Here is a 27,652-nt window from a genome sequence, read left to right as displayed (position 1 = left end):
TGTGATAAGTACTATGTTATGTAAATACAAAGATGGCAAAAAATGAATTACCAAACTTGTCCAGCTGTGAATGAACAAGCTTTTCAAAGGAGAAGATTCTTGAAGTGGGTCTTCATAAGAAGAAATTCGCCAGAAACGATAAAGCATAGAGCAGAGAAGAAGCAAGTGGCAAGGTACAGAAGCAAGCAACTGTAAGATGAACGCCAGAACCGCAAATAGGTGAGCGTGGTTGTGAGTACAGGAGGGAGGTAAATGAGACTGAAGAGTGTTTTCCTCAGGAACATGTGACCAGTGAGGAGCAAGAAGGTTCTGGGTATATGATGGGTTGGTGAAAAGAAGTCTTCAGGAAATCAGATTCATTTGATCTTTTTCCACCACGCACGATCTCCATGTGGTCCAAAATGGCTACCCCTGGTTGACCCATCCCATCCACGTTATGAGCAGCAGAAAGAAGGAAAAGGAAAAAAAGGAACAAAGGCATAAGCTAGCTTTCTTTTAAGGGAGATTCTTAGAAGCTGCCACGGGACACTTCTGCTCATAATTCATTCATTAGAACTAGTCACATGGCCACATCTACCACTAAAGACTAATAGATTCTTTTCTGACCGGTGTGTTTAGTTATAAATTTGTGATGATGTTAATATAGGGAAGAAGAGAGAATGGAATTTGGAAGACAACTGGGAGTACCTGCCACTTAGTAGCATGAAAAAACCAATCACAAATTGCTATGAATTCTGAACTTCACCCTCTGGTCAACAGGGAGTCACTGGAGAGTTTTTGATCAAGGACCTGAGATGACCATATTTGTGTATAAGATTAAGAAAGATGATAGACTGGAGAGGGTAATATTGGAGACAAGGGATTAGTTGGGAGACTTTTATGGTGGTCCAGGTGAAAGACAATGGAGGTCTGATGAGGGAAGAGGAATGAGGAGGGAAAGTGTTAAGAAGGTTCTCTGCCATGACAGTTGAGTAACAGTAAGAGGCAGGATTCAAACTCTTATCTTTGGCTCCAAGTCCATGTACATGACGTCCATCTTTCTTAACCAAATGGTGGAAACTTGGCCTCCCAGGAGCCTTTCATATCCAAGTTGTGTTGTGAAAATCGGATATTATGGTCCGGATCCAGGAACTGAAGAGTCCAGAAACAAGACACCATGTGTGGCCGTTTAATTTTGAGATATTATTCATTTTCTCTTCTTGCAATCAAGCTAGTAGAAGACTCTGAACTGGGCTTCCTTGCCTATGAGAGATCCAAAACAGGACTTCTCAGGTTTTATTTCTAAGCCTCAAGCCATGTAAGAGGAGAGAGTTTGAAGAGGGAGAGATTTCAGCTAGACTAGGAAGACATTTTAGAGTCAGGGAAGGGGAGGAAGACGGATTTTTACCACCTGGAGGTCATGGGAGGAGATGATGGGAAATAGCTCTGAGGTGACACAGTCCTGGATTCAAGACCAAAGGCTGCTCTACCCTCCGTGTGGCCCAAGCAGCCCCACCTGATGGGGCCATGTGAGCTGGAATAATCTACAACCCAAAGGATATCTCAGAAAAATTAGCACTACCTGAAACCATAGCAAAGCCCCAGTCTGTTATTAAATTATCTTCCAGAAAGACAGCTAAGAGGTTACAATGAAGTGATGTGTAGAAATAAAAAATATGCACTGAACTACTGAAAACAAAAAGAGGACTGAAATTCATACCGTCAACTCTGCTAGATAGTGAACCCTGGGTGACAGCAAGGCTTTCTATAGCCCCAGGGGGTGAGGAATGAAGAACAGCTCCAGAACATAATTTTGTGCCTGTCTCTCTCTTTTCCTTAATTCTGAGTAGAAACCAATTCAAACTGGATCTGTGTATATCCATACCCATTATTCACTTGTAAATGTTCCAAGTAACTCAGACCTCCCCTCAGAAGACATCTGAGCATCGCTTGGCAGGATATTTCAAGACAAAGGCATGCGATGTTTGGAAATGTCAAGATAATGTTCTAGCTACTGGGCTTTCCCAGTAGGTTCAGTAGGTAAAGAATCTGCCTGCACTGAAGGAGACCAGGGTTCTATCCCTGGGTTGAGAAGATCCCCTGGAGAAGGAAATGGCAATCCACTTCAGTATGCTTGCCTGGGAAATTCCATGGACAGCAGAACTTGGTGGGTTACAATCCATGGGGTTGCAAAAGTTGGGCACAACTTACCGACTAAACCATCACCACCACCAATGTTCTAGATATAGTCTAATTTTTCCCTTTACTAATACAAAAGCTCAAATCAGGATCTCTGCATATGATATTTATTCAAACATCCTCCTGTGTACAAAATTCCAGAGATAGTGACAGACTATAGAAAAAAACATAATTTACAAAATCAGCAAGAACATTCTATTTAAAGCAATATCCCCTGGGTTTTGTCTGAGCTTGAAATACAAATTCACTATATAGTTTCTTTCTGGAGACAATATGCCAAGCCTTAAATATGGCTAAAAATCATAAGTTCGGGGGAAAAAATTTCAGCCCAGCAAGAAGGAAGTATGCTATATTTGGTAGAGTTGGGAATACATGATTTTGTTTCAGAAATCTGAGAAAAAATTTATATTCTTTTTTGCCTCCTGCAAGCCCATCTTACCCTATTTTCATTCTGTTTCATTTTTTCCCTGGCTTCAAGTAGTTATATCTTTAAAATATTATAATCCAAAAAAAAGAGGGCAAGAGGAATTTAACTAAAAAATAATAATCAAAGCCATTTATGGTTTATGTGCCCAGACTAAGCTGTATTTATGGAAGAGTTGATCTTTTTTTCTTTCCAGAAGTCTAAAGTGTAAATTAAGTTGCACCAAGTCAGGTCAAATTATTCCCCAGTCATTTGTAGTATGCAGTGTTTTATGTGACTTTTTACCCTCTTATTCAATAAAACAATGCGTACTTGTATAGCAGCCAGACGGAGTGGTGATTCACACTCATCTCGGAGATGTCAAGTACTGTACCTCCTTAAGGAAACACACTCACCCATGTGTAATGAGAATGCTTTGGATTTCCTGCAGTGATTCAACATCAAACTGAATTCAGCACTGAACTGAATATCCATAGATGTTAACAATCACAAGATCGGATGTACTAGAGTTTCATTTGCTTTTATGTAACTCCCACTCATTTATTATAAGAGATGCAGCCTTGTTATGTTAAACTGGAACATTTTCACCCACTCAAGGAGACTGATTAAAGAATTTGGCCTGTTTCTTATTATTATAAAATAATCAAAAAAATTTCAAGAAAGGATGGCCAGCTATGGCTCTGTAATACAGAACTCCCATTGAGCTTTTCTCTTAAATCATTCAGCTTTTAGCTCAAGAAGAACACTGACCTAGGCTGGACACTGGCTGTATTATTACTAGCTTGATATTGTAGGTGCTGGTCTCAATTAGAAAAGATACTTGGGGACTTCCCTGGCAATCCACTGGTTGAGACTTCACCCATCCAGTGCAAGGGATGTGGGTTCAATCCCTGGTCGGGGAGCTAAGATCTCACATGCCTCGGGACCAAAAAACCAAAACATAAAACAGAAACAATATTGTAACAAATTCAATAAAGACTTAAAAAATGGTACACATCAAAAAATCTCTAAAAAAGAAAGAAAAGATGCTTGTAAAAATCCATCGCCTGGTAGATGTCAGGTCATTAGAAACTGTTTAGCTGCTAAGGAATGTCTGACACTCTTTTGCGACCCCATGGACTGCAGCCCACCAGTCTCCTCTGTCTATGGGATTCCCCAGGCAAGAATACTGGAGTTGATTGCCATTTCCTCCTATAGGGGATCTTCCTGACCCAGGGATTGAACCCTTGTCTCCTGCATTTGGCAGGTGGATTCTCTGCTGAGCCACCCACACCAGAAATCATTGCTTTTAAATGCTGGCAGAGGAGTACAGCTTTGATATGGCAGCACTAAGGAGCAATTATGGGCTTCCCAGGTGGGTGCTAGTGGTAAAGAACCCACCTGTCAATGCAGGAGACCTAAGAGATGAGGGTTCAATCCCTGGGTCGGGAAGATCCCCTGTAGGAGGAAATGGCAATCAACTCCAGTATTCTTGCCTGGGGAATCCCATGGACACAGGAGCCTGGCGGGCTACAGTCCATAGGGTTGCAAAGAGTCAGACATGACTGAAGCGACTGCGCACACAGCACACAGGAACCACATAGTGTGTCACCGAGTGAGGAAGTAAGGATTTGATTGAAAAGTCAAGTCTACTCCCAAACTGTATAAACACAACTGCTTAAAGAAATCTAGCTACTTTACCCATTGGAGACAGTAACCAAAACCAGAAGTTCTTGAAATACAAGGGTAAAATTAAAAGAACAGAGTGGAAACAGGAGAGAAAGAAGCAGCCGCCAGAGCTGTAGGGGGTATGGCCTCTAGGAGGGCAAAGATGGCTTTATGTACAACTTAAACTAACCTAATTAAAAAATAAGGCCATTCGGACATGTGTAAAAGGCAAAGAGTCACCAGAGAACTTGGATGCATTATCCCCAGCCTCCAGTTTCTTTAATCACCAAGTGTTTGGAAAGTTAGAATTTCAACCTAAATTATAATCGTCACAGTAAGATTCTACCTAAACTAAAAGTTGAGGAACCTGAAGTAAATTGCCAAAAAGAAAGGCTGAGACGAGTTTCCTGAGGCCAGCTCTCAAGGAGAGGAGAGCGCAAGAAAGCAATGGGCCACTTCCAAGTCGTCCATTAATTCACTCTGAGGAAGTCATCTTTTCACCAACAGGCAGGGACTAGAGATGCAGAAAACCTTTTGTTTCCCAAGAATTTATATGGGCTAGCCTTGTTTTTGTGGGCTGGCTTTGTTACAGGCAGCCTGCCAGAAACGCAAATTCTCAGGCCCTGTCCCAGAAACCCAGATGGAGCATTTCTGTTTTAGTAAGGTCCTTGGATGATTTCTGTGCCCGTGGAGGGATCTGCAGGTATGTGCTTTGATAAGTTCAAATTGAAAATCTCTCTCAAAAATCCCAGTTCCAAAATGATATCTAGTTTAACTTTTATACTATGCTATAAAAAGAAATAAGATTCTTTCTTTGTAATAATGAATATAATAAGATTCCTCTTCTGTTATAGGGCTTCCCTGGTGGCTCAGATGGTAAAGAATCTGCTGCAATGCAGGAGACCCAGGTTCGATTCCTGAGTTGGGAAGATCCCCTGGAAAAGGGAATGGCTCCCCACTCCAGTATTCTTGCCCATGGACAGAGGAGCCAGGAGAGCTACACTTCATGGGGTCGCAAAGAGTTGGACGTGACTAAGCGATTAACACTTTGACTTTCTGTCATAATGATGTGCGAGTCTAAATAATATACATGTAAAAAGTCCTGTGAATGTTCTAGGGCAGTGGTGCTCAAAGTGGGGTCCCTGGGAACCTATTAAAAATGAAGATTCTCAGACTCCACCCTAGACCTACTGACTTGGAAACCCTGGAGGAGGGGCCCAGCAGTCTGTGTTTTAACAAACTCTCCCAGCAATTCTGATCCAGGCTTAACGTTTGAGAGTCCCTGCTTTTGAACCATCTCTGGAATTATTCAAAGTCATTGGAGTCATTTGCTTTGACTTGATCTCTCAAGCAGGAAAAAACAAAAAACCCAATTGAATGGAAAATTATTCTGATAAATCTCAAAATGATGAAAGCAGAAATATCAAAGCTTATCTCACAAGTATTTTCCAATGGATTGATTCATATTGCTTATCAACAGAGAGGTAAATTGGTATTTTTATTACTGCTAGTCTCTTTTCAAAGAATTGATAGGTCATTTCATTTCAAGTCCCTACCTTCCTTGTGAGGGTCCCTGGAGTGCCTCCTCCCAAGGACCATCTTCTTGGCCAGGGGAATAGAATAGCCCGACTGACCAGCTTGATCATGCATCCTACCCTCCCTTGGTGGGGGAGGGAGCTCCCCTCCTTTCCCATCATATGAATTAGAGGAAGTGTGATTCTTCTTCTGAAAGCTTGTTAAGCAAACAACATAATGCATGGATATTGGTTAACTGATCAGGAGAAATGCACCATTATTAAAGTAAAAATGTTAAGAATAGGAGAAACCAGGCATGAAGAACATGGGAAGTCTCTAAACTACCTTCAAATTTTTTCTGTAAATCTAAAGTTATTCTAGAAGTTCATTTATTTTTAAAAAACTGACCTTTGTTTCAGCCTGAAATAAATCAGAGCTCGCTCCTTCTCTCTTTTGAAACATATTCCTGTTCAGAAGTCACTGCTGTTAACTGTGGAGAGCCTGTGTGCATGCAGACAACTTGACTAACCTGATTTTAGGTTGATGTATTTCCTGTTTTTCTAGAGCCATTGACTCATTGAACCTTTGTTGCAGTCAATGAGCTTGAGCTCTTATCAGAATGCTATACCCTACGCTCAGGATTCTCATACCCTACGCTGCAATAGCGGATCAAGTGCTACAACTTCTAATGCTGTGTCAACTGTGTGCTGCTCCTTTCCAACTCCTATGTGCGTAAACTGCAAATACTCTTGTTGCCTTTTCAGAGCCATGCGGATAAAAGATGACTTGTAGACAGTTGGGTTACTGGATGTGCCAGTACAACACAAAAGGAGAAGAAATAAGAACCATCCTCCATTTCTCACTACCCCCCTACACACACACACAAAACTGTGTGTATGTGTGTATGTAAATGTCTATATAATACCAAGGTCACCTTTGCAAAAACTCTTCCATCTTTGCTCCCAGGAGAATGATCAGTGAAAACGTCCCTCTGTAGCAGAAAGGGTACACACAACATTGAAATTTCTCGTGCCAACACAACCTGTTAAGATAGGATATTTTGAAAGATGTCAATGTTCAAATTTTTAATTAACATACAGATACCAACATATCCTCTCGCTCTTTAGTTAGGAAATGCCTTTAAAATGCAGATACAGCCATGCTGCTTGATTTGGAAAATTATCAACTCGTTTCTTTTCTCTCTTTTTCTTCCTAAGGGTTTCAAGACCATTTAGATAAAGTCTAACAACACTTTGAAGATGAAAGTTTTATTTTTTTGTTTAAATGGAGACTATTAAGAAAAGGAAGCTATATGAAGTATATGCGTTAGACTAATTAACTGTAAGTGCGGAGCCCTTTCTGCATCAGGACCTATCAGTCTTAAAACAGTTGGTACCTGGTATGGGGTGTGCAAGGTCTGAGAGAACAAGAGATGCCCGAAATGTGTCTTTAAATGCAATTAGGACAAAAAAATCTAATGAATTCTGAAGGTGTTTTTCTCTTCTTATGACACCAACCCGGAGGTATGAGAATGTCCTGATGCCAAGAATTCTAAGTGAAAATATAACTAATTGGACTTCTAACTTTAGACCTGATTAGGACTGCAAGGAGATCCAACCAGTCCATCCTAAAGAAGATCAGCCCTAGGTGTTCATTGGAAGGACTGATGTTGAAGCTGAAACTCCAATACTTTGGCCACCTCATGTGAAGAGTTGACTCATTGGAAAAGACCCTGATACTGGGAAGGATTGGGGGCAGGAGGAGAAGAGGATGACAGAGGATGGGGTGGCTGGATGGCATCACCGACTTGATGGACATGCTGCTGCTGCTGCCGCTGCTAAGTCGCTTCAGTTGTGTTCGACTCTGTGTGACACCATAGAAGGCAGCCCACCAGGCTCCCCCGTCCGTGGGATTCTCCAGGCAAGAACACTGGACTGGGTTGCCATTTCCTTCTCCAATGCATGAAAGTGAAGTTGCTCAGTCATGTCCAACCCTTAGCAACCCCATGGACTGCAGCCTACCAGGCTCCTCCGTCCATGGGGTTTTCCAGGCAAGAGTACTGGAGTGGGGTGCCATTGCCTTCTCCGCGATGGACATGAGTTTGGGTAAGCTCCGGGAGTTGGTGATGGACAGGGAGGCCTGGCGTGCTGCGGTTCATGGGGTCGCAAAGAGTCAGACACGACTGAGCGACCGAACTGAAGTGATCTAGCAAAAGCTAATATACATATATTATCCTACCATAGTGTAAAATCTTGACATATAAAACCACCACTTTATGGGCTGTAGATTCACATGAAAGGATGCTTCACCTCATTGAAAGCCTTTCTTAATGACCAACGATGTTGAGATGGTTAGAGAGCATCACCGTCTCAATGGACTTGAATTTGAGCAAACTCTGGGAGATAGTGAAGGACAGAGGAGCCTGGCATGCTGCAGTCCATGGCGTCACAAAGAGTCGGACATGGCTTAGTGACTGAACAACAACAGGATGATGACCAATAACTCATCAAAGTGCTAAATGTTAGGAGTTCCTGTCTATGAAAATTTAATTGTATATGAAGGTGATAATCCTTGAAATGATGAAAGCCAAAAAGACCCATCTCAGTTTTTAAAGACCACTAATTCTATGTAACTTCTGAAGGGTATCAATTCTATTTTAAAAATAGTACAGCTGTAAAGGTTCCCTGGGAAATAAATGAACTGAAACAGGTTGAACAGAGAAGATGATAAGGAAGAAGGGTTATGTTTGACACAGAAAGGTTTAACCCAGGAGAGTGCTGATTAAAATGGCACCTGGAGTTTACCAATCAAATCCAGAGATGTGAGGAAGAATGGGGTGCCTTGTTTAAGATTGAAGGGTGACTGATTGGTCTTAAAGGATCCTTTTGCCAGCAGTCTACACTGTTTAATTGGGTGATTATATTCTAGAGGCAGACTTCCCTCATAGCTCAGTCAGTAAAGAATCTGCCTGCAATGCAGGGGACCTGGGTTTGATCCCTGGGTTGGGAAGATACCCTAGAGAAGGAAATGTCTATCTATTCCAACATTCTTGCCTGGAGAATCCCATGGACAGAGGAGCTTGGCAGGCTATAGTCCATGGGGTTGCAAAGAGTTAGACATGACTGAGCAGCTAACACTTTTACTTCACTGGTGCTAATAATCAATATGGCAGCTTCCAGGAGTGTTCAGGAGGTTGCATAGTAGAGTAATTCCAGACTATTCAAAGGAATTTCTCTCCACTTTTCTGGTTGATTAACCAGATATGTCTGGATATGTATTTTGTTCAATTTCTAAATAATACTATTAATAGAAATAATTAACACAAATTAAAATCAACAAGTAGAAAGATACTTAGTAAAATCTAGAGTTACAAAATTTGTCCCAGGGATGTTGTATTTATTGAAGTAATTCCCACCCCCTCCACAGTAAAAACTGGAATCCATAGAATTACTATGATCAAACAGCTGACTGATAAATCACATTTTGTAAATATTGGTCCAAAGAATTAATCTCCATAAAAATTTAAATAAAATTTTAAATGGAAAAAAAGTAACTGGAGATGGTTTAACTAATTAAGGAAAATTACTGCAGAAAATGCATTTTTGACAAAAATGCATTAATGTTGTTACCATTTTCATTTAAAGGCTTATTTTTTAAAAAATAATTTTAGCCTCAAAACATCCTCAGTACTCAGCAGTGAGAACTGAACATGCAGTGACCCCTCAGTTCATCATGTGGAAGTCGAATGATGCTGTTTCACTGTCAGCTTTTGCATGCATTGTTCCCTCTACCTGGAATTCCTTTCTCTGTTTCATATTCTAGGACTCAAGACTTCTCCTGTAAGACCCCACTTACAAACATCACCTTCAGATTAGTGCTTCCTGACCTCCAGACAGAATTAGATACTTTTACCTTTTATCCTCCCTTAGGGACCTTTTATGAATATTCTATGATGTTGCTGTAATTCCTTGTTTGCATTGCTATTTCATGCACTGGATTCTGGCTCTGTCTAGGGTATGGCTCATGTTTTAGTTCTTTTGTTATTAAATCTCTGACATATAATAGACGTGTAATGAATTAATGCTGAACAAATGAGTGAGGTCTCCATGCCACCCACACATTTATTCCTCTCATTTTTTATTTTGAAACAAAATCATCAACTCTGTACTGCAGCTTTAAAGATGTATTAAGAAAAAGCTCTTTGCTATAAATTCAGATCAATAATAAACATGAAGTTTTGTGATCTCTCTCTCAGCAACACCTCCCTCCTTTGCATCTCTTCCTTATCCACAACCAAGAAAAGCAGTGTATTTATAGGAGAGAACTCAGGACTGAGATGGCCAGTTTCGGAACTCCTGGCCATGGGTGTAGTTGGGAGCATCCCTAGAGTGTGGGAGCACTTTCTGGGAGGTCCAGAGGTTAGGTCAGCCAAGGGCTTTTTCTTTCCATCCATCCTCAATTTGACTCTGGGTTCAGCTGAATATGGTTAAAGGATTAATTGCCCATCATCTTGTTCCCTAAATTAAGAGTCATTGTGGTAAGAACCAAGCATAGCAATATGCACCAACCACAAAGAAATAAATTACTTTGTAAGTTTCAAAAGATTTTCACCAAATTACTGCTCTGTGCAAATGATGTTGGGGGAAAAAGTTTGTTTGAGAAACATTTTCTTTTGTGACTGTAATAAGGTATGTGTACCCCTGCTGAGATATGAGTCACATCCCCTGTGATAGGAAACTGTGGCTAGTTTTTGTGGGTTTGGGGTTTCATACTAAATTTTCAGTGCCTCATGTTTCCTATGACTGATGGATAGATCATCACCTGACTCATAGAATCTTTTGCTATGGATCACCATAGTGTAGCTTTTCAAATTCAGTAATGTGGCACCCAGATGCTCAGAGTTTTAATATGGAGGGAGAAACACTAGAAATATGCAATCAGTGCTTTGAAATGGACTTAACTGAGATCACTTCTTTCCAGCCTTTGGCAGGATTACAATTAAACTGGCCTAGACTTGTTTGTGATTCTTATTTTCAAAAGACCTACAATGCCCACTTTTTTGTCTAAGTAGATGTCTTAGTCCATTGAGGTTGCTATAACAAAATACCATAGACTGGGTAGCTTATAAACAGAAATTCATTTCTCAGAGTTCTGGAGGCTGGCAAGTCCAAGATGAAGGCACCAGCAGATTCAATGGCTGGTGAGAATCTGCTTCTTGGTTGATAAACAGCCACCTTCTTCCTATAACACCACGTGGCAGTGTGAGAGAGCTCTCTTGGGGCTCTTTTATAAGGACACTCATACTATTTGTGAGGGCTCCTAATCACCTCCTGAGGGCCCCACCTTCAAATACCATCCAATTCCTGGGATTAGATTTCAACATATAAATTTGGAAGACACAAATATTCAAACTATAGCAGTCAGGATACAGTAACATCTGAGGGTTTTTTCCCCCAGATTAAGGTCATGCCACCATCCTCAACTTCAGTATTCCTAAAGGCAAATCTTTATTTATTTATTCATTCAATGAATATTTATTGGATAAATAAGTGTGTCCCACTTATTGAGACAGAGAGAGGAATTAAGGTGAGGCCGCTGACCTCAAGAAGCTTAGAGATGAGGGGGGAAACATACAATTAAATATGGCACATGCCATGACAGGCAAGGTCACAGAGTACACCAAATGGGTAAATGACAGACCTACAAAAAGGCATGTCTAGAGGCAAGACATCAGGGGAGAAGATGGCTATGAAAAGGTCAGTTAAGCTTGAGAAAATGCAGACTGTGAGCAGTACCAGGGAACGTGTAAGGTATGCAGTCAGAGAGAGAAGCCAGGAGCTGGATCTTAAAGAGCTCCATGATGACTTTCTATGGTACCCAGGAGGAGCCCTGAAAGGTTTCAGCAGAGGCGTGACAGGAGACCACATGCAGAGGTGCTTAGGAGAGATTAGATGAGGGCAAAGGAAGGTTGCAGGTAAGGCAGATTCCTTAGGAGCCTTATCTTGATAATCCAAAGGGAAAAGGGCCAGAATGAAAGTAAGGTCAGTGGGAACAGAGAGTAAATAAAAGAAATAGAAGAGGGACTTCCCTGGTGAGAAGTCTAGCGGTTAAGAATTTGCCTTGTAGGGGAGGCAGGTTCGATCCCTAGTCAGGGAACCAAGATACTACAAGCAGCAGATGACAAAGCCCATGTCCTGCAACTACTGAAGTGCCCCCAACAAAAGATCTCACATGATGCAAGTAAGACCTGAAGCACCCAAACAAACAAATAAATAAAAACTTTTTAAAAAAGGAAATAGAAGAGACAGGGCCTGGGGATGGACTCTGGGCTGTGGCTTAGGGTCCTGATGATCAGACTCTTGTTGTTGGGGCCCAATTTCCTGCCCCACTCTAAGGGCACAATCCTTGGTCCTCTTCTTTTTTTTCTAGATACATTCACACCCATGTCAGTCTCAACCAACCTGTGATGATACCCAAATTCATAATGCAAACTCACACTTCTCTGAACTCCAGACCTGAATATTCAATGAACATCTTCACTTGGATGTTTAGTGCAGATAGCAAACTTAAGGAGCTCCAATCTGAATGTGAGCCCTCCCTTGAGACCTCTTTTACCTGCAGTCTTCTCCATTCTGGGGAATAGCAATTTCATTGTTGGTTTCACGGATCTGAAACTTTGATGTTACTAATTCTTGGCTATTTGTATTTACTTCACATTTAGTCCATCAGCACATCCATGTGGCTTTAACTTCAAAATTTATGAAGAATCTGACCACTTTTGAGCTCCTCCACTGCTACCATCCTGATCTAAGGCATCACCATTTTCCTCCTGGATCTTAAAATAACTTCCTAACCTGTGTCCCTGCTTCTTCCCCTGCCCCCTGCACTCTGTTCCCTACATAGCAGCCAGAAGAATAAAACTATCCTGCAAACTTTTTATTTGAAACTTGTCAAGCATACAGGAAAAATTTTTAAACAATCAAGTATAAAAAGTCTTTTATAGTTTTTTTCTTCTGATCCAGGATCCCATCATATTCACGAATTCATTTGTTATATCTTTTTAATGTCTTTTACTATAGATCCATCCCCTTGCTTTTTAAAATGGCATTCACTTTTCCATATAGGGTCTCACACATTCTAAATTTGTGAGTTTCCTCACAGATGATGTCATATATTTCATATTGCATCATATCAAGAGGTAGGTAATGTCAAGTTGTCCAAATATTATTTAGTGATGCTGCTTGATCACCTGGTTAATGTGGTGACCTGCCAGAACTTTCCATGGTGAAGGTAAATTTTCTTCTATGTAATTAGTAAAAAATTGTAGGGCAATATTTTGGCACCTTCCAAATATCTTATCCACAACAGCATTTTACCCACTGGTTTTAGGATTTATTAATAACTGTTCCTACATTATTTATTACACTGGAAGTTGGAAAGCAGTGATTTCAAAATACTCCCGCTCTCTTTTTTAGCAGACATTTTAGTAAAAAATTTCTTTCCCTATTTTCCCTTTTTCTTCATCTCTGACTCCTCTTCTTGTCATTCCCTTCCTCCTCTTTCTCCTTCTGGCCCTCCTCCTTGTACTTCTCCTCTCTCTTCTTTTGACTTTCACAGTAGACTCACAGATTCTTTTTCATTCAACGTATTATAATTAGCTACCATGGAGTCATTAAAAATATGTATCAGATCATGGTCTACTCTTCTACTCGATTGAAACCACACTGATGACTTCTTGCACCACTCAAGAGTAAAAGACAAAGTCCTTACCATGACCTACAAGGCCCTGCATGACTGAGTCCCCAGTTCTTCTGTGGCCTCATCTCCCTCTAACCACAGACCCAGTCATCTGGCCTCCTGACTATTCCTCCAACAAGGATGCTCCTGGCTCGAGGTCTTTGGCCCCACCATTCCCTCTCTTTGTAATGCCCCTATCCCAGATACTCACTTTGTTTTGCTCCTCACATCTTTTCTCAAAGTCATCTGATCACATTTTTTTAAAAAAATTTAAAGCCAACACTCCCCATTCACCTGACTTTAATAGTCCCCATTCATCTGACTTTATCAATCTTACTACTTTCTTAGATTTATTTTATTTAGTCTGCCCCCAGTTTATTTTATTTTATATTTATTTATTTACTTGGCTGTGCCAGGTCTTAGTTGTGGTATGTGGGATCTAGTCCCCTCCAGTTCCCTGACCAGAGGCCCCCTACATTGGAAGCATGGAATCTTAGCCACTGGACCGCCAGGGAAGTTCCCCCCGACCTCTGCCCTACCCACTAGAATTTAAGTTCTTTGAGGGCAGGGAATTGTACCTGTTTTACACACTGCTGGGTTCCAGTGGCTGGAATACTACCTCTTTGAACATGTTGAGAGTGAGTGAATATACTGATTGGATGAGAGGTTGAAGGAAAGGGAGATGCCCATCTTCCAGGTTTGGTGATTTGAGATGACAATGCTCTACTCCCTGAGCCAGGGAACACAGATCAAGGAGCGCACTGGGGGAACAGACTTTGAAAATGCTGAGTTTTATGTGCCTGTGAGATAGTCATGTGGAAAAACCCAGTAGGAAGTCAACTAGACCTGGATTTAGTGGATAGACTGGATATGAAGTAGTTTCCAAACACATAAGGCAGAGTCATATCTTAATTCATTTTAAATGAATTGAACATTACTGAATTGAATTAATATGAATGGAAAGGCTCAGAGTCTTTCACCTCCCAATCTGGCATGCCAACCAAGCGTGGGAAGGGAGCTATTAACACTTTCCTGAGTCTGCTAGGGTTTGAGCTGCTCAACTCAAAGACAGCACTAAACACCTGGTAATAGTTCTAACGGTTTGTCAACAAAGCTGGACCTATTAGTCTTCTAGGGTGATAACTGTTTCTAGTAGTCTAAAGACTTTGTTAGAAACACCTGCATCCTGTGTAGAGCAATTAGTAGTTTAAAAGTGTGGTTTTGCTGTTGATCTATTCATGTGGTAACCTTTGCAATTCCTTTAGTCAAAGGATAAGACAGGCAACATCAAAAATCCTTTCTTTCATTAGGTACTAATCTTTTCTCTTCCTTCCTGCACCTTCTTAATTCTTTGAAGCCTTGGGAAAGTCTACCAGAGATGATGAGCCATAAGAATGCAGGAAGAGTTTACCTTGTGTGATGTTTAGAATAGCGCCTAGCTTAAACTAGGTGCTCAGTAAATTTTACTTAGTTGTGTATTAACATCCAGTTTCTTGATTTCTGAACTATCACCCATATCTCTGTTATACCCCAAAAGCTCAACCTTCCCCCTCTCTCATCAAAGACCTGAGCTCCACAAACAGTCTTCATAGTTAAAAATAAAGGTTACTATGAGAAAGGGCAAAGTCAACAGCATCACAACCAGTGTGGAAATTGTCCACTGCACCTTGGGATGAGGGGAAATTTAAGTGCATTCCAACACCATAAGACTGGACACACACCAGTGAATGGGAATATGAGTCTGGATACTCATGGAGAATTTCCATATTAGCATAGCTTATAAATCCTGCCCACAGGGTGGGTCATTCCATTATAAACTCCTCAAAGTCTTTTATATTCCTTTTGAGTGATGGTGCCTAACATAGATGTTGTCATTCATGTCTTAAGGAAAAAGAGATCAAAGTGAAATTATGGGCATATATTTCAGCAATTTCAGAAGCTTTTGTCATTATTTATGACAATGACCATACTGATGGCGAGCTGGCCTGCAGTACTTTGTGACGGCAGTGTTACTAAGTTAAGTGAACTATAAATCAAGAGAGGCCTCCCTTCCCCTTTAGAAACAAGAAAATAATTACCAATAGAATCCTCACTGGTCAACATTAAGGTCAAAAGTAAGTATATATTTAACTTGTCCATTGTTTTTATGGCTCTTTTTCTAAAATAGAAAGTAGAGATATAGTTAAGAAGGCAGCTGACATTAAGAGCACTTTTTAGAGTAACAAAACAAGATGGCCAGATCAGAAAAGCATCAAACACAATGGGGGGTAAAGCACAGAAGTTCACTTCAATGAAACTAGAAATTAACAGTGTTTTAAAACTCTGTGCTGGCAGGGACTCTTGCTATTGTGACCTTTCCTAGGGATTTGATTTTCAGGGTCATCTATGCTTTTCTTTTAAAATTCTGCACAGAGTAGATTTCCTATGTAGCAATTACTAACAGAAGATATGTGGGTCCACGAATGCCATCCTTTCAACTGAAGGCACAAATTTACTAATCTATAGGTTAAATTCAACAGTAAGAAATTCTCGTAATGGATTTCATGAAGTTATAAAGCAGGAAAGAATTAAGAAGTCAAATATTTCTAAATAACTTACTAAAATCATATATGTCTAAAACAATAAAAGCCAAAGATCAAACAAAATACAGAATATCTAGCTATGATTTTTATTTAGATAAGCAAGATTAGCAGAATTGAAAATGGCTAAATAACCCCTCTCAGGTTGGGTGGTGACTATTTTTAAAGATAGAATTTTAATTACTTTCCATTCATTAGCCATTTCCATTCATATAGTTCAGAATTCCACAGATGCCCCAGCACTTAAAGTTTAAGTCACTGACATAGAGGTGGCAACTCCTGAAGGCATCCCATCTGCTTCCAATAAGAAACTTGATATTCCTTAGGATTTATGGGTGGTGGGAAGAGGTTGCCTAAAGTGGGGTTGTAGAAATGGCCGGAAAAGCCTTGTAGGTGAAACCCATATTTCTTTGACTGTCTGTAGTTTTCCATTTGTATCTAGAATCTCAACAATATGTGTAGAGCAGTTTCTTTGCCCAAAGATAACCAAATTATAGATTTCTGATAAATCTAGTGTGCATGTCTATAAACACATTTTTTGGAGAGATGGGTAGGAATGGGGGAAGGAACACATCTGATGAGACATTGAAAATATTTTTAGTTTTAAGCTCATTTGCACCCATATAACAGTTCCTAATAACAACAACAATAATAATTTATATACCCTAGTGACGGTCCAGTTCTTCCATCCTCTTCCTGGAATCTGAAATGGTTTCACCTGGTCTCCGTAGAGAACTGACCTGAAAGTTGTTATATATGAAGATGCAGCAGCCACCTTGTAACCAAGAGGAAAAGGCCAAAAGATCACAAACTTTGGCCTTTACATTTTAGAGGCACTAAACCGAGGCCAGTAGTCACATCTCTCCAAACTCCTTAGGATATTAGAAAAATAATCATCTAGTTGTTTAAGCCAGCGTTGGCTGAATCTTTTATTATTGGCAGCAAAATACATCTCCATCAGAACACATCCAGCCTCAGCTTAATCTGACACTCTCAAAACCATGATACATTTGGAACTTGGAGTGATCAATGTAGGTTTTAGAAAGTAGGCCTAAATCTCACCAGGTGAATTTGACCAAAAAAAAAAAAAAAATCAATCAGCAAAAGGTCTACAAGGAACAAAGGATAGGGTCTGCCTCCCTTTCTCCCTGCAGCATTTTTTCTTACTGCTTGTGCAATCCACCCCCAACTCCATTACAAATCCATCATGCCTCTTCCAAAATCTTGATTTTAAACACTGAATCCCTATCTCCTACTCACTGACTCTGATGCCTTCCACTGCAACAATTTTCTACTTTGGTGACCCCACCTTCTTTTTACTGTTCTTTTATCCTACAACTGTCACACTATTCATGATCTGTCATATCTTCACCTCTTTTTTAAAATTCAATTTAGATTTCACTGTGTATCACTGAAAACACCCTCAACTCCCTTTGTTCTCTTTTCTTCATCCTACTCTTCTGGTTAAAATAAAGCAAAGCAAAAGAAAACACAGAAAAAACAAACAAACCAAAAAACCTCAATACAACCTTACTTATCCTAATCTCAGACCTAATTCTCTTCTACCTCTGTAAATGAACAACATTGCCAGATGAGATCCGGCCAACAGAATTTATTTAGAAATCATGACCCCACATCCCAAATTCCCAAATCACTGCCCAATAGTTCTAAATTATCTGCTCTGTAACTTCCTTTCTTGTTCTTTGAGTAAACATTTCTTTTGACCATGCAGCATGTAGGATCTCAGTTCCCCCAATAGGGATGGAACCTGTGCTCCCTGTGTTGGGAGCACAGGAGTCTTAACCATTGGACTACCGAGGAAGTCTCCCAATTAACACTTAATACTTTCTCCTGTTGCCTTAAAAGCAACTCCCTAGCATTCTGATTGGTCAACTAGGTATTTATACATTTATCCACTCCTTTAAGCATTTTCCCTGCTTTCATAGAAAAATCATCTTTACACCTAAAAAAAGGTAAAAAGTCCTTTCATTTTTACTCTAATACATTTCCTCTGGAGAAGGAAATGGCAGCCTACTCTAGTACTCTTTCCTGGGAAATCCCATGGGCAGGGAAGCCTGGCTGGCTACAATCCATGGAGTTGCAAGAGTCTGGACATAACTTGGCAACTAAACCACCACCGCCATTTCCTCTCCCTTTCCTAGGGACATTTCTTGACCAGCTATTTCAGCTTTTGTGTATTAGCGATCTCTTTCTCTTTACTGAATTGTTTTTATAGGGCCATGTTAGCATCATCCTTTGACAACCTTTCATTCAACTATTCAACTGTTGCCCCTTTTCTCTGTTTCCTTTCAGAGGAGACTTTCTCAAAAGATCTCTATACATACTCTCAGCGCGAGTCACTTCCCATTCATTCAGTCTTCAATGCATTCCAATCTAGCTTCCATTTCCACCACTCTACTAAAACTGCCCTGGTTGTCATCACCAATGGCTTCCATATTGCTAAGTCCATGCTCCTAAGACATTCAGAAGCACTGAACACAATTGACCATTCTCTCTCCCTCACGAAATAATCTCCACTTCCAGCTTCTATCATACCGCACTCTCCTGAATTTTCTCCCTGCCACTCCCAACTGGTTACTTCTTTTCAGGCTCCTTAGCTAGAATCTCATCTGTTATGCTTGTGTTCAGTCATGTCTGGCTCTTTGCAGCCCCATGGACTGAAGACTGCCAGGCACCTCTGTCCATGGATTTTTCCAGGCAAGAACACTGGAGTGGGTTGCCATTTCCTACGTCAGGGGATTTCCCAACCCAGGGATCGAACCCCCATCTTTTGTGTCTCCCACGTTGACAGGCGGGTTCTTTACCACTAGCGCCACCATTTGTTACTTTACCTCTAATGTTGAAGCATCTCAAATTTTGGTCTTCAGCCTTCTCTGTTTATGCTTCATCTCAAAGGAAATGTAGCTTTGAATGTCATCTTTCTGTGGCTGATTTTCAAATATTTATCTCCAACCTCCCTTGAGCTCCAGATACTTATAGTCAACTTCCTGCGTGACAGCTCCGTCAGATATCTAATAGGGATGTCAAACTCTTAATATGAGCAAAATGAATCTCCCACTGCTGGATATACACTGTACTTTTTGCTTCCCTGGATAAATGCACTCAGATCCTTTCACTTTATTGTGTCACTCCATCCAATAATCACATTCCCAGGAGGAAAAATAGGAGAGTCGTAGTTTGGCCCTTGTTCCCACTCCTTGGCAAATCAAGTACTGGTCCTGCCAATCCTGCATGTGACGGTCACTGGGTGATTTCCCAAGTGGAAATGGAGGTGCTTATACCGGAAAAAAAAGCAGCTAGATGCCGGGCAGGCAAAAACAACAGCTGTCCACAGTACATCATCATGCACAGCTGGTAGGAGCTGTTGACACCAAAACATTGGCCTCATGACAAGAACAGTCCTCAGGTTAATATTCTATGTTTCTTGAAGTTATTTGGTGATGGCTGTCTTGCTAGTGGGTTGTACAAATTTCCCTGCATGAGAATTTTCTCACAAAATCCCAGAAGGCAGACAGTAGGGCCTTATGTGGTGTGAACACTGCCAGCCGGCGATGTAACCTTCACTCATTACACATCATCTTGTGTTTGTTCCTGTTTGCCCAGGGGTCAGGTTGCTAAGAGTATGGAATTTTGTGTTCTCTCTCTCTACAAATGAAATAGGCTTGAGAAATAAACTCTCATATATTTTCTCATACATATTTTCAGCTGTTGAGAAGAAGGTATGTACATTTTCCACATTTTTTTTGCTTGTTAACAATGCCCCACAGCTACATTAAAGAGACTGCAATAAATACAAGAATTAACTTACCAAATATATATTGATCCCTAGCCAAGGATGTATTCTTGCCTAGAGAATCCTGTGAGCAGAGGAGCCTGGTGGGCTGCCGTCTATGGGGTCACACAGAATTGGACACGACTGAAGTGATTTACCATGCATGCATGCATTGCAGAAGGAAATGGCAACCCACTCCAGTATTCTTGCCTGGAGAATCCCAGGGATGGAGGAGCCTTGTGGGCTGCCATCTATGGGGTCACACAGAGTCGGACACGACTAAAGTGACTTAGCAGCAGTAGCAGCTAGGGATTAAGATTACACTGAAGAGTTAAAAAAAAATCTTAAAATCACATCCCCCAAAATGAAATACATAGGAATAAATCTAGCAAAGGAGGTGAAAGATTTACACCTGAGAACTATAAAACTTTGATAACGGAAACTGAAGATGATTCAAAGAAATGGAAATATATCCCATGTTCTTGGATTGGAAGAATTAATATTGTTTAAATGGCCACATATTCAAAGCAGTCTACAGATTTAATGTGATCCCTATCTAATTGCTGCTGCTGCTGCTGCTAAGTCGCGTCAGTCGTGTCCGACTCTGTGCGACCCCATAGACGGCAGCCCACCAGGCTCCCCCGTCCCTGGGATTCTCCAGGCAAGAGTACTGGAGTGGGTTGCCATTTCCTTCTCCAGGGCATGAAAGTGAAAAGCGAAAGCGGAGTCGCTCAGTCGTGTCCGACTCAGTGACCCCATGGACTGCAGCCCGCCAGGCTCCTCCGTTCATGGGATTTTCCAGGCAAGAATACTGGAGTGGGGTGCCATTGCCTTCTCCCCCTATCTAATTACCCATGATATTTTCCACAGAACTAGAACAAATAGTCCTAAAATTTGTCTGGAACCATAAAAGACCCAGAACTGCCAAAGCAATCCTGAGGAAAAAGAATAAAGCTGGAGGCATAACCCTTCCAGACTACAGACACTACTACAAAGCTACAGTAATCAACACAGCATGGTATGAGCACAGAAATAGGCATATGGATCAATGGAACAAAATAGAGAGCCCAGAAATAAATCCACACACCTACAGTCAATTAATCTTTAACAAAGGAGGCAAGAATATACAATGGAGAAAAAACAGTCTCTTCAGCAAGTTGTGTTAGGAAAGTTGGACAGCATCATGTAAATCAATGAAGTTAGAACACCTTCACATCATACACAAAATAAACTAAAAATGGCTTAAAGACTTAAATATAAGACATGACATCATAAAACTCCTATATATATTATGGGATATATACTCAGCTATAGAAAGAATAAAATAATGTCATTTGCAGCAACATGGATGGACCTAAAGATTGTAATACTAAGTGAAGTCATCAGATAGAGAAAGACAAATATCATATGATATCACTAATAGGTAAAATCTAAAATATGCTATAAATGAATTTATTTCCAAAACAGAAACAAACTCACAGATGTAGTAAACAAACTTATAGTTACCAAGGAAAAAGGGGGTGGGCAAGGATAAATTAAGAGTTTGGGATTAGCAGACACTAACCACTACATATAAAATAGATAAATAAGGTCCTACTGTATAGCACAGGAAACAACATTCAATATACAGTAATAAAACATAATGGAAAAATATGAAAAAGCATATATGTGTATATAACCGAATCTCTTTATTGTACACTAAAAACTAACACAACATTGTAAATCAACTATACTTTGATTCATATATATTCAACTATAGTTTGAAACTTAATTTTAAAAGTTTTTAATTAAAAAAATTTAAAAATATTACAATTAAAAAGGTTACACTGAAGAGAATTTGCCCCCATTATATTTTTCTTTTTCCAGATACCACTTTTCTTCCCTTTCTGCCCCTTTCTCCACAACTAACAACCATCTACATAATGCTTGGGTCACTCACCATACAAAGTCTGTTTCTTTAGGATTTTTTTTTTTTTATGGAGGAAAGAAAAAGAGAGGAAGGCAGAAGAGGTGCCATAGAGGGTTTGCCAAAGTGGAAATTAAAAGTGCAAAATATCTAAAACTAAACAGGTCCCTAGCCACACTAGGATCTGAGACTAAATCTGGGAGGTGGAAGCTCTCAGGCAATCATTCCTCCTCTGTGATGAATGGACGATATCAACCACCTTTCCACTTGTCTTTTGAGAAGTTTTATTTACCCTGCTATAAGGTGAGATGGACTCCAAGGCTGCTGTAAACTCTAGTGCAACTGGGGACAGTAATGGAATCCTGTAGAAAGATTAGTTTAAAAAAATCAATATTTATGGAATGACACTCAGAGACTAAAAGGAAACAAAAACATGTTTAACCAGACAGTGTTCTGGGATGCAGTCTGAAAACTCAGAATCAAAGTTGTTTAATTCGAAATGACTTTGCAAAACATGGAGTATAATCTCATTTACCTAGAGTGTCTGGCACTTGGCAAAATACAACACACAAAAATCTGACTAGTATATAAAGATGTTTCTATTCTGCTCCCATTATGGGAGAAAATTGTATGGTAGAAAGACAGATGCTGCTGTGTGAATGTAAACTGTCCCCCACCCCTCATCCCCGCACATCACTCATCCGAATACAGTTGCAAGGTGTCAAGCAGGAAGCCTCAATAAAGGGGTGAGAATGATCACCTGGGTAATCCTGAGGATTAACTTGAGGATTGTCACTTCCAATAGAATCAAAAAGTGTGAAAGGTGAGGGCTCAACCAACAGGGTGGCATTCCACCCAGAGCAGCCTGAACCCTGCAGTCTCTATGATAGAATTCTTAGAAATATCATTTTTGTTCCAATTAAGACAATATATATGAAATGGCAGACATGAAACTATAGGATTAAGGACTTCAGGAGCCTCTTGAGCCTTCATTGTTTGAAATCAAATATAATCTCAGTAGCAGAGCCAAACGTAGGTCTATTTGCCTTGGCTCATGCTATAATATGATTAATAATAAAAACTAATATTTACTAAGCACTTTCGTGCTAGAGACTGTGTCAGGGCTTTTCTACAGATTATCTCCTTTATGTGGTCAATACAACAGCGCTAGAAGTAGATATTATCACTATCTGGATTCTTGAGGAAACCAGAGCTTAGGAAGACTAAGAAACCCGACCAGGATTGCACAGCTAGTAAGTGATGGAGCCACAATTTTCGCCCAGGAAAATTGACTCCAGATCATGAACATTTGACTGCTACAGAATGGCACCCCCATAGAGTCCAGTACTTTGAACCTTGAAGCTGCTCCCTGGCAGCATTTTTTTTGTTTTTGTTAACTTTCAAATGAGGTGATAAAGCTCCTAATTTGTTAAATTTTAAAATGATGCTCCTGTCCTTATTTTCCTTAAGTCATAAATATAGTAAGTGATATATTGGGGTCTGGACGGGAATCTTGGTTTTAATCTCCAGTTCACTCCACTGGTGCTGCAGTCCATGGGGTCACAAACAGTCAGACACAACAGAGTGATGGAACTGAACTTACTGGTGAGGGAGGGATTCCTACACTAGGGTTATGGGGATGGCTGAACACACCACACCCAACACCGGACAGATGACGTGGTCATTAGTCACAGCTACACACCGCCTGGGGGAGGGGGACATTGCAGGCTAAGGTTACATTTAGAAATGGAGAAAAGCAGAACCTGTGAGAAGCAGGTTTTGTAGTATCAATAGGGTGAAGTGAAGTGTTGGTCACCCAGTCACGTCCGACTCTTTGCAACCCCATGGACTGTATAGCCCACCAGGCTCCTCTGTCCATGGGGATTCTCCAGGCAAGAATACTGGAGTGGGTTGCCATGCCTTCCTCCAGAGGATCTTCAGATCCAGGGATCGAACCTGGGTCTCCTGCATTGCAGGCAGATTCCTTACTGTATGAGCCACCAGGGAGGCCCCATCAATAGGGTGAAGTACCTCCTATTCCACGGGAGAATATGACTGGCTTGTTTGAATAATCCTGCAGGCTTTTAGGGATATGAAAACTGCTACTCAGGGATAGTCAGGAGCTGTCTGTGATCCCCTTGATAGGAAGGGGTGTTTGTCTCAGAGACCTTATCTGCAGAAGCAGGGTGGAAAGGGGAATTTGCAGTTGGACCATTTGAAGTCCTTCCAATTTGATCAAATGTCAAGACAGCACATAATATAGGGGCTTAATTTTAAGGCTTACACCATGGTCTCTATAAAACATAAATAGAAATAAAAGGAAACTGCATGAGAAAGATAGCTGGCTAGAAAAGAGCAGGGTGTATTTGAATCACTTAAGGCTACATGAAATGGAAAAGTGTTAAATGAGACTGGAAAGCTGGTTTCCAAGGCCTTTGAGGACCCATTAAAGATTTCTGAAAAGTAGAAGGACATGACCCAATATATGTTTTAGGAAAAATCTATCTGTAATGAGGATGGATTAGAAAGGAGAAGAAAGCAGAGACAGGCAAAGTAGATAACTGCTTATTGAAACCACAATAGTGAGAAATCATGGGCATTTGAAAACTGGCCCCCATTGAAAAATGAGTAAAAGAGCAAGTCAAGAGAAATTATAGTGGCACAGACCGCAGGAGCAATCAAATGATTGGCTGTAGGAAGTAAGGGAGCAAAAGAAGTAAGAGCTACTCCAAGACAGCCCATCTTTGTTTAAAGTTTTGATATTTTGTTTACCATGGATGGTTTGCATTAATTTTGATGTTTAAAAATAAATATTGCATTAGAATATTGATCTTGATTACAGAGTACATTAATTTCCTGTGGCTGCTGTAAGAAATTACTATAAACTTAGTGGCTTAAAACAACAAAAATGTATTCTCTCACAGTTCTGGAGGCCAGAAGTCTGAAACTGAGATGTCGGCAGGACCACACTCCCTCTACAGGCTCTATGGGAGAATTCATTCCTTGCCTCTTCTACCTTCTGATAGCTGCCAGCACTCCTTGGTGTGCAGCTGCATCACTTCCATCTCTGGGCTTTCCTGATCTCTCAGACAGTAAATAATCTGCCTGCAATGCAGGAGACCAAAGTTCAATTCCTGGATCAGGAAGATCCCCTGGAGAAGGAAATGGCAACCTACTCCAGTATTCTTGCCTGGAGTATTCCATGGACAGAGGAGCATGGTGGGCTACAGTCAGACACTTCTATCTCTACTTTGTAGTCACACTACCTTTTCTTCTTCTTTCTGTGTAAAATCTGCCTCTGCCTCTCTCTTGCAAGGACATCTGTGATTGCATTTAGGGCTCACACAGATAACCCCGGATAATTTCTCCATCTCATGAATCTTAACTTAATATCTGCAAAGTTGTCAGTCACAGGTTCCAGAGATTAAGATTTGGATGGGGGCGGGTCAGTTCAGTCGCTCATTTATGTCCAACTCTTTGTGACCCCATGGACTGAAGCAGGCCAGGCCTCCCTGTCCATCACCAACTCCCGGAGCTTGCTCAAACTTGCGTTCATCCAGTTGGTGATGCTATTCAACCATCTCATCCTCTGTCATCCCCTTCTCCTCCTGCCTTCAATCTTTCCCAGCATCAGGGTCTTTTCCAATGAGTCAGTTCTTCACATCAGGTGGCCAAAGTATTGGAGTTTCAGCTTCAATATCAGTCCTTCCAATGAATATTCAGGACTGATTTCCTTTAGGATGGACTGGTTGGATCTCCTTGCCATCCAAGGGACTCTCAAGAGTCTTCTCCAACACCACAGTTCAAAAGCATCAATTCTTTGGTGCCCGGCTTTCTTTATAGTCCAACTCTCACATCCATACATGACCACTGGAAAAACCATAGCTTTGACTAGATGGACCTTTGTTGGCAAAGTAATGTCTCTGCTTTTTAACATGCTGTCTAGGTTGGTCATAGTATTTCTTCCAAGGAACAACCATCTTTTAATTTCATGACTGCAGTCACCATCTGCAATGATTTTGGAGCCCAGAAAAATAAAGTGTGCCACTGTTTCCACTGTTTCTCCATCTATTTTCCATGAAGTGATGGGACCAGATGCCACGATTTTAGTCTTCTGAATGTTAAGCTTTAAGCCAACTTTTTCACTCTCCTCTTTCACTTTCATCAAGAGGCTCTTTAGTTCTTCTTCACTTTCTGCCATAAGCGTGGTGTTATCTGTGTATCTGAGGTTATTGATACTTCTCCCCACAATCTTGATGCCGGCTTGCGCTTCATCCAGCCTGGCATTTCACATGATGTACTCTGCACATAAGTTAAGTGAGCAGGGTGACAGTATACAGCCTTGATGTACACCTTTCCTGATTTGGAACCAGTCTGTTCTTCCATTTTTCCATGTTGAGGGCAGGGGAGAGGCTAGTTTTTAGTCTATCACACCGAGTTTTAAATTTTGCATCTAGGAAAAGTACCTCCCTTCACTCTCCTCACCTACCATGGACCCAGCCCTGAACTATTTGGGCCTGGAATATGAGAAGATAACATTGCCCAGTGTTCACCTCCCTTTCTTGGAAACGGTACCATAACTTTCTTCGGGGAACCAGCTCTCTTCTACTTTGAGATGATGTGATTAGATGATCTCTATTCCCAACCCCAGGATTGGAACTTGTGACTCAGGCATTGTTTAATCAATGGAAACTGCTTCCCCCTAACTACAGCTGTGGGTTTACAAACGTGCATTTGCTGCAAATTGATCTAATAAAAATGAATTTGGGGATTTCGGTGGGACTCACCAGGAAGAACTGAGTTTTCCTCTCAACTTGTATCAGCGAATATGTGTCTCTGGAGCCCGAAGCTAACAGAGAAAAGGCAAAACCAAGACTCAAAGATCCCAATGACATCCTTTCAGTCACTAAATCAGATCACACTTGAAGCCAGATCTACTCCCAGGCTTTTCAGTTACCTGAACCAATAAACCAATACATTTCTCTTATTGCTTATGCAAGATTGAATTTGATTTTTCTCTGTCATTTAAAATTATAACCGGGACTTCCCTGGTGGTCCAGTGGTTAAGACTTCCAGGGGATGCAGGTTCGATCCCCTGTCTGGAAGCTAAGATCCCACATGCTTCAAGGCCAAAAAAGCAAAACATTTTTTAAAGTAACATTGTAACAAATTCAATAAAAACTTTAAAAATGGTCCACATCAAAAGAAAATCATCAAAAAAATTTAAATAAATAAAAAATAAAACCGTTTGTTGTTGTTTTTATTTGCTAAATTGTGTCCAATTCTTCATGACCCCATGGACTATATCCTGCCAGGTTCCTCTGTCCATGGGATTTCCCAGGCAAGAATACTGGAGTGGGTTGCCATTTCTTTCTCCAAAATAAAACCATAACTGATGGTTAAAAAACTTTAATAAAACATATTTATAATTTTAAATACTTTGTTGCCCAGTGGAAATGGTATGGTGCATGGGGCGGGAAAACTTACTGAGCTGAGGTTGTACCCAAGGGACATTTGTGTTTTATTTGTTGAGAGTGTGATTATTTCATCCTTTGACCAGGAGACCACCACTGTCATGGAATTTATTCAGTGCCAGAAAGCCTCCAGTGGGAACCTAACATTTTCCCTCAAGTAGAAAGGACCATCTGATCAATCTTCAGGAAATAAACTGATTGAGCAACAAAAAGGAATTAGAGGAAGACTAGGAAGGTCACTAGGTAATCCTGGACAAAGCTACTGGAAAAAGTGAAAAGGGAGACCCTGGGGCATTTAGAAAAGGGACCAGGGCAAGAGGAAACTGGTCAGAAATGCAGGGAGGTGATAAGGCATAAATATTTACCGAATTACATTCCTTCAAGTTAGCTGGGCTTTCT

General features: G+C 40.7%; 1 long non-coding RNA gene across 1 annotated transcript in view; it reads right to left on the bottom strand.

Annotated features, from left to right (window-relative positions):
- LOC145545118 (uncharacterized) overlaps positions 1 to 27,652 on the bottom strand; it is a 221,003-nt gene that overhangs the window by 60,957 nt on the left and 132,394 nt on the right. Inside the window, exons 4-6 of the long non-coding RNA XR_014081875.1 lie at positions 18,933 to 19,112; positions 16,745 to 16,855; positions 6,699 to 6,806 (exon numbers count right to left, since the gene is read on the bottom strand). This is a non-coding gene — a long non-coding RNA (uncharacterized LOC145545118). The remainder of the gene's footprint in view (positions 1 to 6,698; positions 6,807 to 16,744; positions 16,856 to 18,932; positions 19,113 to 27,652) is intronic.

This window comes from Giraffa tippelskirchi, chromosome 4 (genome assembly GCF_054371585.1).
Source record: "Giraffa tippelskirchi isolate mGirTip1 chromosome 4, T2T-mGirTip1v1.2.pri, whole genome shotgun sequence".
Lineage (NCBI taxonomy): Eukaryota > Metazoa > Chordata > Mammalia > Artiodactyla > Giraffidae > Giraffa > Giraffa tippelskirchi.
The sequence above is the reverse complement of the archived record's forward strand: the minus strand, read 5'-3'. Positions and strand labels throughout refer to the sequence as shown.